At 44.9% G+C, this 17,896-nt stretch overlaps 1 protein-coding gene across 13 annotated transcripts in view; it reads left to right on the top strand.

Annotated features, from left to right (window-relative positions):
- The window catches only part of arvcfb (ARVCF delta catenin family member b), a 154,108-nt gene that overhangs the window by 32,367 nt on the left and 103,845 nt on the right, over positions 1-17,896 (top strand). For 2 of the 13 annotated variants that reach the window (XM_062562479.1, XM_062562480.1), the window contains exon 2: positions 4,762-4,822. The exons of the other annotated variants lie outside the window; for them this stretch is intronic. The gene's annotated coding sequence lies outside the window, so the exon portion shown is untranslated. The remainder of the gene's footprint in view (positions 1-4,761; positions 4,823-17,896) is intronic. 13 annotated transcript variants of the gene reach the window in all.

The raw sequence follows: 17,896 nt of genomic DNA on the forward strand, positions 1-17,896 counted from the left end.
TCCGTTGATGTGCCGAGGAGCCTTTGACGGTTTATCCACCTGCTGCAGTGCAGAGCTCATATGATTTGGCACAATGCGGTCTGTTTACTTTTATGTAATAGTTTTGGGCTATTTATGCAGCTTCAACTTTGGAAGACGCCACTATGAATACAAACTCTGTTGCTTTGCATCGCTGCTGCCTCTTCATGGGTATTTACCACTTCTGGATCGGTCCCAGGCTCAGATTTATGGCTCAAGGCTTAAATAGATGTCAGAAAGGTCGGCGCTTGCACTTCTATTGGGAAAATGCAATATGGTCTTACTTTGTTGGGCGTGAAAAGAGAGGTGAGGTGAGGTGATGATATAAATGCACTGAAATGCTTTGAATGTGCAAAATATTTGGGACCTGACACAGAATCCAACTATGGATGTATGGATTATGCAAGTCAAGTCAATGGATAAAGGCTTTTACATCAACATCATCTTTGTATTTTGCGTTTGCTGCTGAAAATAGGCACTGAGGGTGGAAGAAGATGATTCCACGGAGCATCACATTCGACTTAATGGGTTTGCATTCTGTAAACGGAGAAGTAAACATATGAATCGAATGAATCATCATTTCCATTTCCCTCATCTTTTCCATCTTTTGTCGCGGGCAGCAGACTCGGCAACTATTGTCTGACGCATTGCTTCTGTCAGGGACAGCTGTGCGTGTGTGTGTGTGTGCGTGTGTGTGAGAGAGAGCCTGGCGACGGGCAAATTCATAAACTATAATAGAAGACTGCGGCTTTTAATGCCACATCGAGTGGAAGTGACATCTTTCTTTGCCTGTATCCATTTTTTTTTTATAGAATTGAACGTCAAATGATAAACATAGCAGGACTTTTCATTTAGTCACGTTGGGTTGATTCGAAATGAATGAAGGCAGTAATTTGCACAATTGTGCGTTTATGTCTATATCATGTGTTGGGATTCGTAAGCCCTTCGAGTCAGGAAAATTATGGACAAAGAACTATGTTAAGAACAGAAAATTAAATGAGCGTTTCAGGGATTTTCTGCGATGTCAGCAATAAGCTTTTTATTAATCGGTGCACTGAGGATAAATGAATTTTTTATGTCTGAGGAAGGAGCAGGAGACAATAGGTCAAACGTAGATGTACCTGTATTAAATCTGTTCTACGGTTAAAAGATTGGATCCACAGTCTCCAGAGAGTCATTTTTACACCGTAGAGAATCCCGCCAGAACATCTTTACCTTCAAACCCATTGGGTTCAGCCTTTGAGGCATTTTTCCCAAGTTTCCATTATGCCACAGCTGAATTATTCTTTAGGAAAATCAATTCCATCAAGGCGAGCTTTGGACGAGGTTCTTTAGTATTAAAATCCTCGAGAATATCAATCGGCCAGCCCCCCCCACCCCCGCATGCGCAGGTGAAAAGAACAAAAGTTCTGATGGTCTTCCCAGAGGGGCTTTAATTCTGGTTGTTAAATCCACTAATCCAATAAAACTTTAGCCATGGTCGAGAAGCGCCATCCCTCTGAAACCCGGAACGTATTGATGGTACGTTCAGTTTTTTGTATCAGTGTATTGTGTGCGCTCATTTTGATACAGTTGGACAGGACAATGCTAGCTGTTTCCCCCTGTTTTCAGTCTTAATAGTTAGCTAAGCTACCTGGCTCCATTTAAAATACAGGCACACGACACACTTTTATCCCCTTAAATTCACACATTTTCCATCTGCCTTACATTTAAGCTTGAAGTGTAAAGGCGATAATATGCCACATTGGTGTCACGGAGAATCAACAAATCCATTGATATCACTTACAAATTGTGGCATGGATTTAGTCATCAGCCCTCTGACACATGTGCATGTGGGAACAAGAGCCTTCTGGACAGAATCACATCTGTTGACTCCCTCCCGGCTGTCCGTCTATGTGTGTGTGTGTGTGTGTGTGTGTGTGTGTGTGTGTGTGTGTGTGTGTGTGTGACGAGTGCTGTCATTGATAAAGAAGCCAGATCTCCCGGCCAAAGGACTTCCAACGTTACGTCATCCGTCGGTATCAATTAACCTCCATCCGCCATGTCTGGAGAGTCCTGAAGCCAAGAGCACCCCCCCACCCCCCACCCCCCTCGAAGCCGAGAGCTGCAGACAGGGGAGATAATCGTGGAAAGTGTTGCTCGAGAGGCCGGAGACGAGCCGCAGGTTTTTGAGCCCCGCGCCTCGCGTGGCACGCATCGGGGGCCGCGAATGTGGCACCCAAGAATGCGCCCTGTCTCGCCATCCGTTCGCGTTATGTCTTCAACGCGGGCTTTGTAAATTCACACCTTTTTTTAAATGACTGTGTGTCGTTTGCTGCTACACAGTCACCACCGACACCACTTGGGTTCCTATGGTAACGAAGAATGTACCCCCCCCCCACTGGCACTTCAAAATAGTGCTCATGGTTTTAGCTTTGCAGTGGAATGGGGACATAGTTGCTGTGGGTGGGAGGGCAAATTATATTAAATATAACATTAGCTTTTTAAAAATCTCTCCACTACAACATGACCTGCGTGCCATCTCGCCGCACCCCCTCCCCATGTCATCTTCACCCGAGCCAGCCTCTATGCCCAGACACGTGAGCAGAATATCTGGGCGTGACAGTGTGTCTGTGGCCAGCAAATATCCCACTGAATCGACAGGTATTTTGTGTTTCCCCCGTGGGGGACTCTCTCAGATTCCCTGTTCGTTAGAACAAAGTTTAGACCAGCAGGTACTGCCTGCAAGTTTCTGCCCGGTCGCTTTCACAAGTGCCCACCAGACTGTAACCGGGGCTGGAGACTCGTGTGTGCGTGCGTGCGTGTGTGTGTGTGTGTGTGTGTGTGTGTGTGTCTGTGTGTGCGTGTGCGGTGGAGAGGCAGGCTCCTCCGACCCCTCAGATCTCCATCTGGACTGTTGGGGGCTGTGATTTAGGAGTGCAGGGCCCGAGCAGGGGGGGAGTAAATTGCTTTTTAATCGATCATATTCCCAGTAAAAGCCACTCCCAGCAGCCACTTGCCTGCTTTCCATTCTATTTATGGATGGTGCGTGTGTTTGTGTGTGTGTGCGTGTGTTTGTGTGTGTGTGTGTGTGTGTGTGTGTGTGTGTGTGTGTGTGTGTGTGTGTGTATGCGACAGAAATAGAGGGACAGTTAGGGAGAGTTTGGTGTTGACCACGTCAGTAAAAACTAAATCATGTTTTCCACTCATCCTTAAAGTTTAGCCTTGCGAGACAATACACTCCTTAACTCAATAAAGGACCTCGCAATGCTCGAGTGGCTTTGGATGACACGACGGCTGATGGCGAGCTGCTCCTTTGCAGCCGCATGAGGCATTGATTTTGGGGCAGAAGGAAACGTGAGCATCAGACACAGCGCTCTGTTAACAAAAAGAACCCCGCCCACCATTAGACACCGCAGAGCTACATGCCAGAACCCCAACAGTGCTGCAATGGGATCCTTTTCCCAGCTATTTTCAGTCTGATACCCGCTCTCCTACACTAACATGGGTAGCAAGTTACGACTCAGCCCACTGGGGCGGCTGATTGTTGGATCCATTGGTACCAAGGTGCCGTTGTTTGCAACTAATCTGGCCCTCGGGGCTCGTGCAAAGGAAGTTTAAGTCTGTATTCGCTTGCTGTGTAAATCAATTTGTTTGTTCGTTTTCATAAAGCATAAAAAACAAAACTAAAATACAAAAACCCTTTGACACAGATGGTGCCACATAAAAGAACTAGCCAAACTGACAACGGCAATGAACGAGGCCATCGCTTGCAAGCTCCCCTGTAAGCTTTCACTCAGAAACCTCCCAGGAATCGTAAGACAGCTTTTTACAATCCACTGGTGCGCTTTTCTTTCTAAACAGTGCACCAGAAAATGCTTGACTATTAATCTTACTATGTAGAAGTTGCAAAAAGGGGGACCTGAATTAGATGATACAACATTTGTGAAATCTCTTTCAATGTAGCTCATCTGTTTTGTTTTCTAGTTTTTTTTACGGAGCTGATAGAAATTAAAAGTGAAGAAAATGAGTGCAGTTATTTTTTCTCATGAATGCTGCGCATGTGGGAAACGACTGCTTCATATGGTCCTAATTGTGCTATATTTAAAGCAGTTAATTCACAGTTTGAATTGCTCGCTTGAAATATGAATTAAGTAAAAAAAGTCAAAACAGCCAATAATTGCCATTTTTTGGTTTCTATTAAAGGCCTTTAAGTGCTATTTTAAAACAATATGATCCAGATGTAAGATATAACTGGGTCTAATCTTAACATGTCTTGAGGTGTCAGGAGGTCAGGACAGAGATCATTTCAGCAAAGTCAGCCGGCATCTAGTGTTCAACCCGAGAATAAAATGTACATATGGTGCAACATTTAAGGAGATTCCAAAGCCATTTTCTAGTTTATTTTCTTTAAATCCTCGTGGGCCACTAAAATGGGCAGCGAGCCGCAGTTGCTCGGCAGCTTTAGGATGTTGGTAAATTATGAAGTGAAAACTAGCTTGCGCTGTCTAATGGCAGGAGTAATAAAATGAACCTGCTAAACTAAATTAACTTGATTGCTTTCATTGGCATCGCTAAGCTCATGGAAAGTTGCAAGCCACACTTGCAGCATAATTCCTGGTATTTTGAAAGACTAACTCCTACAAACATGAGATATCTTGTTTGTTTAATCCGTATGTCTGAGTTATGTACCAGACTTTTTTCTTGGCTCCCTGCAGGGACGACGCCGTTTTGTGTAAAAACAAATTCTCTCTGTTTTTTCAGGTGCCGCATCTCAAGTGTTGTGCCTCTGGTATTTGCATGGGTCTTTCTCCTCAACCCCGAGGTACTTCCTCTTCTTAAACAGGTGTGCTGTGGTTAACTGTCCCCACTGAACTCACCTGACTAACATCTACTTTACATGTCATGTAGCTGACGCTTTGATCCAAAGCGACTTACAATAAGTGCATTTCAACCATAAGGATACAAACCCAGAAGAACAAGATACAACAAAGTGAAATTTCATCAAATAAGCAAATTTACAACTTGCTATAGATAAGAAGCATTACAAGTGCAATTGAAGTTTGTTAGTGTTTTCATTCAAGGTAATGTCTGAAGAGGTGTGTCTTTAGTTTGCCTTAAAGGCTCTCTGATGTCATCAGAGAGCTCCTTCCACCATGCAACATGTGGTTTAGTGACTGGGGGGGGGGGGACACACAACTTTGGTGTCACATTTTATAGTGTGGTACATTCAAAGATAATGCAACACACCTTTAGAGCAAAACACACCATCTCCACAATGATATCGCACATTTGTATTTTGTACAAAGGAAGTATCTGCTGCATGAGCCCGAGATCCTTTGCTTGGATGCCGTTGCTTTCACCGTCTGCCAAAGAACTGATGTCTCTTCTTTCAAAGAGGAAAAGTCTCGTCGCCACCTGACAAACAATTCACGCCCCGATGGCGGTTGCCTGGGAGCTGTAAACTGAAGTTGAACCCATTTGCGGAAGCTCTGTTTCCAAAGGGGAAAAAAAAGAGAGAGAACATTTCAGCAGAACAGTCAACCTTTTCTTTGGTCACTCAGACAAGAGGACTCTCTTTAGCCGTTGATTTACAAGAATGCCGAATCGCTCCATTATGTCGTTCCTTTTTCATCCTGAGGTTAATCTTGTGTCCGGCGGACGAAGCTGGTCATTTGTGTAGTTTAGCTGAAAAAAAAGAAAAAAGAAAAGCTGGATTCCCAGCTGCAGGTCGTGTTTGGTTCCTGCCTCTTTTTGGGGCTCTTTTTGGGGTCTGAGCCACCGCGCCGGCGGATCTGGAAGGGAACAGTACATCACCAGAGCCGCTTCCACGCCCCTCCGCCGGGAGTTATGGCCCGGCCTCGGATGAGATATCTGCTTTAAGATTTGACACGAGAGGAAGATTTAAATACCTGAAGAAATAAAAAAAAAAGTCCTGCAGCACGGCGAAGACCGCCAAGCTCTGACATGCACTTATTGAAAGCAGCGCTACGGGAGATTAACTCGGCTCCAGCACCCTCCCCTCCCCACCCCCCACCCGGATGGTGCCTCCTCCGATATTCCTGGTGGGAACAAGGCTGCTGGGAAAGAACCGCACCCCCCATCTAGCATTTTAAAAGTGTTCAGCGGAGAGCACAATGGTTGTTAGTTTGCTTATGATTCATGATTAGTTTTTCTACCTATCCAAAGCCGTAAAACACCCCCCCCCCCCCCTTCCTCCCCTCTCCTTTTTATGATTTACTAAGTTGGGAATAAGTGGCCATCTGTGGATTGCTATAAAAAGGGGCCAAATCACTGACACATGTGCAATTACTGAAGCACCCTACTGCACCACCGGGAGTCATTCGGCGGATGATGCCGGGGAACTTTTTGAATTATAGCCAGTGCAAATAATGTATCTTATGCCTTTCCTTAGATCGCTTACTTTGCAAAGATTGTGGTCGCAGAATCCAAATGATTTGAATCCCTCCGTCTTACACGGTAGGTAATGTTTAGTAATCATCTTGTTTTTAGCAATTCACTATTCTTCCATCCATATTATATTTAATTTTTCACGGTGATTAAGTAAATAATACGATGTTTATCGTCTTGTTTAGAGCCGGCCGACACACAGCGGCTGTTTGTATCGTAGTGTTGAATGTGGATTTTTCTCTCTCTTTCTCCGCTGCAGACTGTTCTCAGGGAAACGTCTGCAGCGGCCTTTCAGATACGCTGTATATAATGTTGACATCGGGGGATTAAGAGGTTCGGCTCGTAACCCTTACCAAGTAAATGCTTGTCAGGAAAGGTTAAGTGCATCAGCACAGGCGCAGTGCACTTATTCATCCACTTCTCATTTCAATGCATTTTTTCCCCTGAATCTTTGGTCCACCCAGATGGCATCTGTTTAATTAACCGTCTGGAGCTTCAATAAGAAAGGGACATTATAAAATAATGGAAGTACATCTTGGATACAGCCTCTGTGATTAAACCCTCATCCTTTCAGGGTTTAAGAGCAACTTCCCTAATTGTCTTTGGTTATTATTTTGTCAATTCAATGTGCATCATGCAACATTTGAACTTTTCAGAGTGGTCAAAATGACACGTATGCTGTAGTCTTCTATAGCTTGTTGGCCGCTGTGTGTTTGTACACGTTGAAATAACATCGTCCCCATTCAACTCTTTACTTCTGTTAAATACACGGTAACCTTTTAACGTGTCTGGTTCTGATACATCAGGTCCAGCTAGCTTGCTTACTTTCGTTTTTTTTATCATATCAATCACAATTCCTCAGCTCTGTCTTGGTCCTCAGCTGATGGGTCAAACAGTTACTTTTCCTGAGTGTGGTTGTGATTGTGCAGAGGAGGCAGATTCAGCCTTGAGTGGCACAGACTCTTTCCAAAGGCCAACAGGCCTCCCGAATTACAAGCTGTCTCACTAATTTTAATAATCTGGTGTTTTGGTCTGTGGGCCACGTACCACAGAGATCTGTGTGTTCCTGTTTTCAAAATAATTAAGATAGATGAGAATTTATTAAAGCGAATAATACTTTTCCTTTCACATTACATTTTTCTTTTAAGATGACAAATAAGAACCCTTTTACAAAAGAAATGCTACCAAGTGACATTCGGGGCATCTCCTTATCCAGCCTGGTGACTTGAGGAAGTCTTTATTACTCATTTTGATTCATGTGACACAAGTGTTAGAATGAGCCTTAGGCCCCTGTTTACCATTGTATCCACTGCGGTCATATTAATGAGCTCTTTAATAAGTCAGAAGAGCTCTTCATATGACCGGATGTGGCACCGCAAATTGGTTGAGACAGCGGCCGAAGTGGGTTTTGCGGCCCGGCAATTTAACTCAAGTCCACATTGGAATTTGCAATCTTTCTGGGAAATTACAGGTTGTAATGAAAATGGCCTTCAAGTTCGTCCTGGCTACATTTACCACTAACCTGACTTGTAACACGCCATTTTCCATTTATACTTCTTCCGGGGCAAAAGCGCCTACATTGCAAAAGAGGATTTAAGCCGATTGCATGTCGGACCTGAGCAGAAAATGAGAGTGGAGCTGTAGGCTGACATTTGCTGAGGCTCCAGACATGCTTGCAGTTTCGGGGGGGGGGGGGGGGGGGGGGTTCAACCGAGGCTCCTGTTTATTTGCATCGCGGTCACCCTGCTGCCTGGAATATACTCCTCCTCTGTCACTGGTACCACGTTAGACTATGGAAATGCTTTTGGGACTAAATGGCAGTGGGATTGTGATAGCTCATGCTTACAGCTGCAGTGGAGGTAGACTGTGCCCTGAGCTCTTTTGGGGGGGGGGGTGCTTGTTGCTTTGTGGGGGGACAATGATGGGAGTAAAGTCTCATAATACGACCCCAGGAAGACCGCTGTCTTTAGTTTGGGCCATGGCAAACTGTTTTTTTTTTAAGATATCTACCAAGATATGCATTTGTAGAAACACATGTAAATGCCTCACCGCTTTCCACACAGAAAAAACCCCCCAAATAATTCTTATTTGCCGCACACTTGCCGTTCATTCCCGCGCATCTGACGGCAGGCGGTGCAGCATTGCGCTCGCCGTTGGGCTTTTGAGGCGGTATTTGGATGCGTGACGGTGATGCAGCAGAGGGTGGAACCGGCGAGCGTGACTAATCTGGGATCCTCCTGTGTGTGATGTGCGCGCCCTTCATGCCTCACGCGCCAGTAGAGGGAGGGGTACGGTGCGAGTTGGAGGTATAGAATTATAGATCGATGTGCAGCTTATGCTTTCATTCAGGCGGGCGGCCCAGGAAGTTTGAGGTGCTTTTTTTGTGACATTTCACTTAATCTCCACTTTTTGTTTCTCCTTTACAAAGTAATGCATGTGCATCTGCTCTGGGTATATGTCTGTGTTTGTATCCTCGCCTTGGCCTTTCGGTGGGTTTTGGCTGGTTGTTGCTGTGGGGGCGATGAGTTTTGAGCAGGATCGACCCTCACAGAGCAGCTTGGGGGAAAATCGTTTTCCTGACATTGTAGCAGCAATTCTTGGCTGCACTTTTTGGTTGGAGGAAACTCTGTTTGTGTGCTCTGCCCTCTGGGTGATTCTCAATTTAAAATAACATTATTTAAGATAGTCGAAAAAAGACTTTTTTAAATTTTTTAAATAAATTCTCATAATGTGCCATCACGTTCAACTCATTATACAAAGTCTTTGACCCCTTTCGACTGCACAGCCTCCACTTCACATGAATTCAGTATTATAGTACGGCCGTACAGAGACCAGCTAATTCTGTTTTAATGTCACAGTTTTCCTTGTGAATGTCATTACAAAAATGACTAGACTGATGAATGAGCGCTCTGAACACAAATCCTTGCTTTATGTGCCAAAGGAGAGAAATTGGGAACGTACAGCGCCTCTGTATTAATAGGATTGCTTTGTTCTTATTCAGCCTCAATGAGAGAAATTCAAGTTGTCCTCTGCTGATTGCTTCCCAACTGGCTTGAGCGCCTCCTGTTTTACACCATTGTCGGACTGCTAATATAATCGTTGCTTGTAAGTGAAAGGGAAAAGAGAACCGATTCAATCCAACAAAATCCTCATATGTGCAACATACTTTGCCAAAAAATTGTTGTGATTCTCATTTTTTTGCCAGAGACACTTTGTATTGCAGAGACTAAATGACGGGTAGGAAAGCTCGAATCCAGAATGGCAGTTAACCCTGAGTTGTTTCATTTAGGTTATAATAAACAAGTGTTGATATTATAATAAACCCTATTTGCAAGCCTATCAGCAGCTATAGATTACACCATACACAACTCACCAGTGTATGCAGCATTAAGCCAATTTTACTTACCATTACATAGTTCATTATACATTCAACAACATTCATGTCATTTGTGTTTCTGGCCACATGACGAATGCTTATTCCCCTTTTTAACTTGTTACCAACAGCAACGGTATGATTTTGGATCATAAATCTGTATTGATGAGCAGAACTGAGCTAAAATGGAGCGTAAACTGCTGATTTCATCTGCAGAGATGATGATGATTCGGGTTCGTCACTACGATTTACACCCTTGGTTAATTTAATCCTTCATAATTGAAAAAAACAAACACACTTTGACTTTAGATTACATCTCTGTATCCATCATATTGGGAGTGACAAGCAGAACTTATTCATTATTTGGAGAAATGCTATTATTATAAATAACACTTTATTAGCAGAGAGAAAAACGGATTGAAAGCAGGCAGAATGATTCTCTGCGTGTTCACCCGGTCCATCGTACACCCGTACTGTACATGTGAAACCCAACAGGTGGACACTGTGTCCTTTCATGTCCCTCCATAGCGCATGTACGGGTCCGTGTGTGGTGAATGGGCTTGTATTGTGTCCGGGGGATGATTAGCTAGCACGGTGTGTTTTGCTTTTAAGCAAACTGTATTTGAATGTGTAAATGTGCGGTGTGATTTTATTTTATATTCATGTGCTTTTAATAGCTTGTGCTTGTTTTGTGAGACATGGACAGATAAGGGGAGGAAGGGAGTTCTGCCTCCTGTCCTCTGCTGGCTGCAGAAACACCGTACTGGAATGTTAATTGGTAGGACTGGTCTGCCTCACAGATAACACACAAGGCCGCCTTTTTAATAAACCAACCATCAGGACGAGAGCGAGGAAGAGGATGAACTCCTCTTCCTTTCCTGCCTCTCACCCGCGTCTTGTTTGCCTCGTGACAAGTGGCAAAACAGAAGTGTTGAAGAGTGCGAGGTGATAGACGGGGAGACTCAAGGCGCATGTATTACTAAGACTGGAGCGTCACTGTTTTTGAAGTTATGCTAATGAGAAAAGTCTTCTGCCCGCCCCTCCTCTTCTCCCCCCCCCCCACCTCGTCCTTTCTTTTTACTCCTCCGTCTCACATGAGTTCAAGGGCGCTGGATTGGCAGGAAACGCTGCACACGGCGTTTGAGGGAGGTGACGGTAGATTAGACTGCAGCCACCCGACTGGAGGCTTCTCCTCCCACATGCAGCCTGTAATAAAGAGCTCCTTTTCATTTTCACCTCCTCCTCTTTGACACATATATATGCATTTGTCAAACAAAAAAACATTGAAAATATCTGTTTGGATGTTCTGTACGTGCACACACACACACACACGCACAACCCCTCAAATCCATCCTATTGCTCTGGAACAAAACCAAATTACAGCATATATGAAAATGAAAAAAAAAGCAGTGATAATCATGCCGCAAACATTGTGGAAGAATTGACATCGACGTGTGAATTTGCACGTGTTTGTGCGTATTAATATTTAACCAATACCCCCGTAAAGAGAGAAGCACACGTACAATTGCAACATGTTACAAATATTCAGTCTATTACACTTAAATGCTTCAACATGACACAACTAAATCATTTCTACATGCTTCTGTTTGACTCGAAAAACTGCATCATGTCTGTTTTATCAGAAAGGGCTGATCATGACGGCCTGAAAATGTATTCATTATTCATAAAAAATGGAAATAAATGTGCTAAACAGTTAGCCGGGACTGTACAGTCGTATCTCTGTGTTGTAGTAGAGAACCAACCAAGGTCTGTTTTGACGATGGCAGAGAGAACAGAGTCGCAGAAATCGCTAACAGGTGAGCGGCTTTCAGGTTTTTCATAGAGGGAAACGATCTAATCTTATAATAAAAATGTTGTAATATGCAGAAAACAGCACTGTACGTTAGATTTGATGTTTTTGTTCCAGCTAAAGCTGCGGTCAGGGATTATGCCCTGACCTGTCAGATGTGTAGTTGCAGATGTGGAGGCTTGTATTAAAACGTACCACAAATTATGACCATGTTTTCTGAAAATCTGCAAAGAAAACTAGAATTTGTGCATCACCTGTTGTTGTGTTACCATTTGGGGTTGTTCTTTTGAGCACATGAACAAAACTTACCAGTTTTACCAGTTCGCTATATCATTACACCTCGCACCTTGTAATTGTCCCCACACCTAAAGGCAGAATGCAATGAGGTGAAACAACAACAACAACAACATAAATTGTGTTTGTGTTTGGACCTTCCAGTGCTTCCAGTGTCAATAAGCTTCAACATTGGATTACGTGAGCTCCATAAATTGTTCTGGAGCCCCGGCAGCGACTGCTGGGCCGGGGATTATACGGTTGCGGACGCACTGTAAAGTTCAGGTGCTTTGATTGTAATGACAAAGAATAGCTGCAGCTTGTTCACAGATCCTGAGATGTTTGTTCATTTTGTGACCGCTGAATGCATTTTCAGATGCTTTCCCACGAAGCTGATCCTAATATTCTTTGTAAAGCTATTGGTTAAGAGCATCAACGAAGGATAACAGACACACAAAGGAACGTGAGGGTGTTAACGGTCTTTTCCTTCCCCCTGATAAATTCTGTGGTTATTTCCTACCTTCCGATTTCTGCCTCGGTGCCTTTTTTTTTTTTTTAACAGCCAATGGAGGATCAAAATGTTTCCAGGCAGGAGCTGATTTTGTTTGATTGCTGACGGGTGACAATTTCTCCCTCCACTGACTCCCAGTATGGTCCCACAGCGAGACCTCCGGGCCCCACGGGGACCACACACGGAGTCTCTGCCTCAAAGTCATTGATCCCTGTCGTCCTATGGAGGACGGGGGGGGGGGGTTTCTGCTGGCTCCGTCCCCCACGGCTAGATCCGTGTTGCGACGCCGGCTAGAGACCCAAACTCAAGCTGTGACTCCTAAATAAGATCCGACCCAAATAGTTATAATGCACGTGCACCAGCACAGCAAGTCGAGAGCTACGATTTGACCCATCCGGCACAGTGTGACATTCAATCATCATTCAGGTTTGGTTCTACTGCCCAGCATACAGGGGCCATCTGTGAGAGTATATTGGTCAGATTTGGCCTGACACAGGTTTCAGTGCTGATGCACAGAACCATAGCGATGTACTGCTGTGGACTAGGGCAATATGAGAAAGTTGAAGTGTGGGCTATATTTAGAACACCACCTACACTTTATCATGGAGGCCGGAGCGGTTATCTGTGCTGTGATCGAAGGCCGCAAGACTCCTGTCACAAGATGTGTCATTTGACTTTTGCAGAACGTGGTTAGTTTTCTGGTTGGCCTCTTCGTTATTATTTTGTGACCTTCCGAGTTGAACTAACATGGCGTCCACAGTGCGTCGCTCAGCCTCCGTGCCTCAGTGTGATCGTCCACGCTAACAAATGGATTCTCAGTTTCTATATTTTTCTCGCAAACTTGATTTCCCTTGCATGGGTAATAAAGACACAAATATATCTTTGTTGACAACACAACCGACCCCCCCCCCCCCCTCTCCCTTTCTCTCCCTCCCTCTGGCTCTCCTTCTCTTCTTGTCCCTGAATAAGGGAAACAGAGCCGGGCCGGGGGTTGAGCGCTCCTTCTATTCCTCCTCACCTTCATTGTCCTCCCTTCTATTCTCTCGTTAAACACCACTATCGGCATCACCGCTCACATAGATCCCCCCCCCCCCCACCCCCCCACCTCTCTGTCCTCCTTGTCCCCGAAGACCAGGACGGGCTCCTGAACAACCGGCTCGTCGAAATAAGAGGGAAACAAAGTCCGAAAGAGTTTCTCTTACTTCCCGTTATCACCAGGGATACCGTGGGAGAAGTGAGTTTTTCATTAACCTGTAAACCAGCAGGTAAAGCCTCGGGTGCCACAGTAAATTCTCATGGGTTTGTGGGGGTGGATGACATTGCTCTTCACAGGTAGAGAACATTTATTATGTTTTTACCTGCATCTGTCCCCCTCTCTCTCTCTCTCTCTCTCTCTCTTGGTTTCGTGATTTAGAACCCCCATTTTTGGTTGATATTTGAGCTTGTAGTGATGCATCAACGTCAACAGACCGTTGATATAGAACCCGGATGGAAGGGGGCAGCGCCCCGCGTTGAGCGTCTCGTCCCGTCTCGTCCCGTCTTTCCTGGTTCCAAAGACAATGCGGCCTTGTGTTTGGGAGTGACCTTGCTTCCTTCCGCCGTGTGATGGATTCATCTCTGTCTTTTTTTCCGATGCGGGGCGTCGCGCTGTGGTCCCCCGTGCGTTGCCAACACAAGGGCGAGGCTGTGCTGCTTTGTTTGGTATTTGTTCTGTTGAGGTTGCTGGCCCAGCTCACGGCAAACGCTGAATGTTATCACCACCAGAAGCCAAACGTGGAAGCGATGCGAAAGGCCAAATAATTGATGCTTTTTACCCGCGTGTGCCACGCAGGGAGTTACGCTGCAAAGCCTTGAACTCACAAAAGGCAGCCGCAGCAACAAGGGAACCCGGAGACCTTATTTGACACCAAGCCCCCAAGTTCACAGTCTCATCTAAGCCTTCCAAAGCTTTCCACAGTTTAGAATGTTTTTCCAGTCGGGCCATGTTTTGAATAGAACACAACCTGTGGAGGAGATTGGTGACCCGCCACAGCGGCACACCGGAGCAGACCGTTCTACTGGCCGCTTCCAACGATTTGTCAGCATTTGGCTGGTGGTAATTTGCTGCCCTGAAGGGGAGATGAAGGCAGGACGGCACCGCCTGGACCCAGATGGCTCCCGACAGAAGGCGATGGATGCACTTTATCAGCAGCCTATGTTCCGTGAGCCACTCAAAGGCTCAAGCACAAACAGAGGAAACTCTTGTGTAGGAGCCATATTGAGCTACTGTATATTCATGTTTCTTTCCTCAAATAGTAGTGTGGGTGTGTGTGTGTGGGTGTGTGCATGTGTGTGTGTGGGTGTGTGTAGGCAGGCCTTAAAGACAGGAAGACCGAGCAGTGGGTGTGGCTGAGAAGGGAAACAGTCCTTTGACCGTGTGGTGGAGTGACGTGAGGAGCCATGACGTGACAAGCCGTCTCCCACCATATAAGAGACTACATTAGTTGAATTGTGTTTATTATTTTTACTTCATTTTGGTTTGTAAATTCTTTCCACGGAAGAGCAATAAATGGTCATTGCACCGAACCGGATCAATTTCTACTCTTCATCTTTAAAACTATACGCGTCAAGATATCCAGCTCAGCCACTGGAAGTAGCTGATCAGGGAGTAAAGGGACCAACTGAAAAGGCTTCTACAATTAGTCAAAAGACTCCTCTGGATGGATATGCTTGGATCAAAGGAATATTGGTTACTTGGAACAAAGGTTAAGCGGTGTCAGCCATCTTGGATTGCTTGAATGCCAAGGTGAATCCAGTGGAATCTCAAAGAATCGGTATGTGAAGCAAAGAACTTTAAACGCAATATTGCCCTGTGTATTTGGGAAGACTCATTGACACGAATATTGAATTTAATTTTTGGAAGAAAGGGTACTTTTGAGTTTGCCACATGGAGCCAAGTGGCTCAATCAATATGGAAGAAATTGCCACTGAGGTGGCACCTGTTAAGGAAGGAAGAATTGTTTGAGTTGGAAAAGAAAAAGCAAGAAGCAAGACGTGCTAGAAAGACTAAGTGTGCTGTGTTGACTCGTAAAATGAACCAAACAATTGGACTTATGTCTGATCCAGTCAATCTAGAGAAAGTAAAGGAGAACGTTCAGCAAAAGTTGCCAAAGTTTCGCCATTCTTTTTTTTACTTAATGCCCTGCTGCCTGCTTGACAATAGAAAAGTGCCTGTTGAATGGTGGTGTTGTCTGCTGTCATATTGCCATGGGGAATAAATTAACTTTCAGAGGCGCATTGTGCATTCATCCCAGTGTGAGGAGACCTTTTTATTGAACCATAAATTGACACATTGTCTAAGAACTCGTTTGCTCTGCTGATTTTTACCAATTTGTTTAATGTCAGTTATCGCAAGCTTCTCTTCTTTTCCCAGTAAACGGGTAAACAGAGGAATTTAAAGTTGGTTTCTCACCACAATGACCTCCTGCTACGATACCAGTCAATGTATATGTTGATGCGGTTTTCGATTTTCTACTCAAAGTTACATGGTGCCAAAACTCTAAATGCTCTAATTTGCCAGAAATAGATTCCAATCCAAAAAGAAGTAATTATCTGTTTACTGTTTCTAATTTTACAAGCAATTTAGGACTTTAGGCCAAGCCAAGAAACATTCATTCATGCAGCACATATTATACAAAAGTTTTGCTTACTTATATCACAATATATTGGAACATATTGTGTCGTATGTTGATATCTGCACTGGATTCCTGTCAATACACAGCCCTGCTATGCACTACTCTTCCATTGCATAATATGCGAGGAGCTGTTGTCTTCGTCAATATTAGCTCTAGCTGGAATCTCCCTGTGACTAATTCCTGCATGTTTACAGTGCTTGGTGGTTACAGTGACTCACGTTTCGATTTAAAAAAGTGTGATGTCATGCATCGCAGAGACCCAAAGAGTTTCTTGGTTTAAAGATATTTTTGGCTAAAAGCGGGACGCAGCGGCTTGTCTCGGGTGATGCATCTCCGGGGGGGGGGGGTTAACGCGCAGCGTGAACTCACCTCGCAGCTCCCAGAGAGATCAAGCGCGCGCAAACTAGACTGTACATCGGTAATGGGTAATCTCGCTTCTCCAGTCATGCACCACACGGCTCCGTGCGGTGCTCTGCCCTCGAGGATGCCCCAAAATAAGACGCCCCCGAGTGTGGAAAAACCAGCCAGAGGGCGTCTGCGTCACTGCCGACGAACGCGCGCCAGATCCGACCTTGATGCTGTCGAAAACGGAGCCTCGCAGCTCCCGTTGTTTCACACACCCTCTGTGATCCTACCACTAATTAGGAGATCTTTGTTTGTATCAACACACTTTGGGGATTTTACGCAGTCTGAGAATTCTGCGGCGGATTTAACTGTCAGCGCTTTGATCAACGTGATTAGAATGAGGCCTCATGTCTAAGCAGGCGTGCTCTCTCACTCCTCCAAGGCATCGAGAGCTTCATTTCTGTTTTGGTGAACCCTATATAGCTGCTGTCTCTGTCGACCAGCTGAAGAGCATCACGCGTCGCGCCGTGCAGCGTGCGCTGTGATAAGGATGCTGTGCATAGATCACTTTGTAATGGGATGTCTCCTGTTTGTTTCCTCGATAATTGCCATTTACAAAAAGCTCGTGGATTGCTGCTACCGTGTCGGGGAGCTATGCTTCTGTATCTCCTCCACGTCAGGAATCATTTGGCTCATCCACCAAGCAAAGCAATACAATCCCAAACTCTAGAGCGTGTTGTCAGCCCGTTGTGATTGTAGTATTATGACAAAAACTCGTGTTTATTTTAAAGCGTGTGTTTGAACTTTATCCTTATTGGGGGGGGAGATTCAGTTCCTGTGATTGGTTCGCTGTGGGACCCGAATGACATCACAGCTCTGCTCTGTGGGACCCGTCTTACTGTCGTTTGCACCCTGATCAATACAGCGCACTGTGTGTGTAATCACGTTTCTTGTAAAATATTACCACAGTAAGCTAAAAAGCTTTCAAAAAGAATCCAAATTCTCCTCCTTAGGATTCTGTCAAGACTCACTGTGCACCTGTTGAGTGGAAATTCTTGATTTCTAGCTTTGGTTTCTGTTATTATGTGATTAGAGCCTCGTTGGAGGGTTTTTCACAGATGTTGCTGGGATGCTTGCCAGCATTTCTTTTGAATGAGCAGCGGTTCAATCAATGGCACTGACGTCTGAGGCTCATTTCTTTCTCCTCCTCCTCCTTCTCTTCCTTCTCTCGTGGGGTTTCTCCTCTTCCTCCCCCTGCCTGTGCAGGATAACAGTGGCCTTGCTAATACACACAGTAACCCAGCTGGATTACGCTGTTTCTACATATTTTTCTTTTCATCCGTTCTTTATATTTACATATGACAAATAATTGGAGTGCAATTACACTGAACTGAACAAAATGTCAGATTTTCCAGATGCATCAAGTCTGCCTTAGATCACTGATGTTGTCACCAAAGGCGCGCACAAGACTCCCAACTTTCTTAATTAGCTATGCGTGATCA

Source organism: Pungitius pungitius, chromosome 5, assembly GCF_949316345.1.
Source record: "Pungitius pungitius chromosome 5, fPunPun2.1, whole genome shotgun sequence".
In the NCBI taxonomy this organism is placed as follows: Eukaryota; Metazoa; Chordata; class Actinopteri; order Perciformes; family Gasterosteidae; genus Pungitius; species Pungitius pungitius.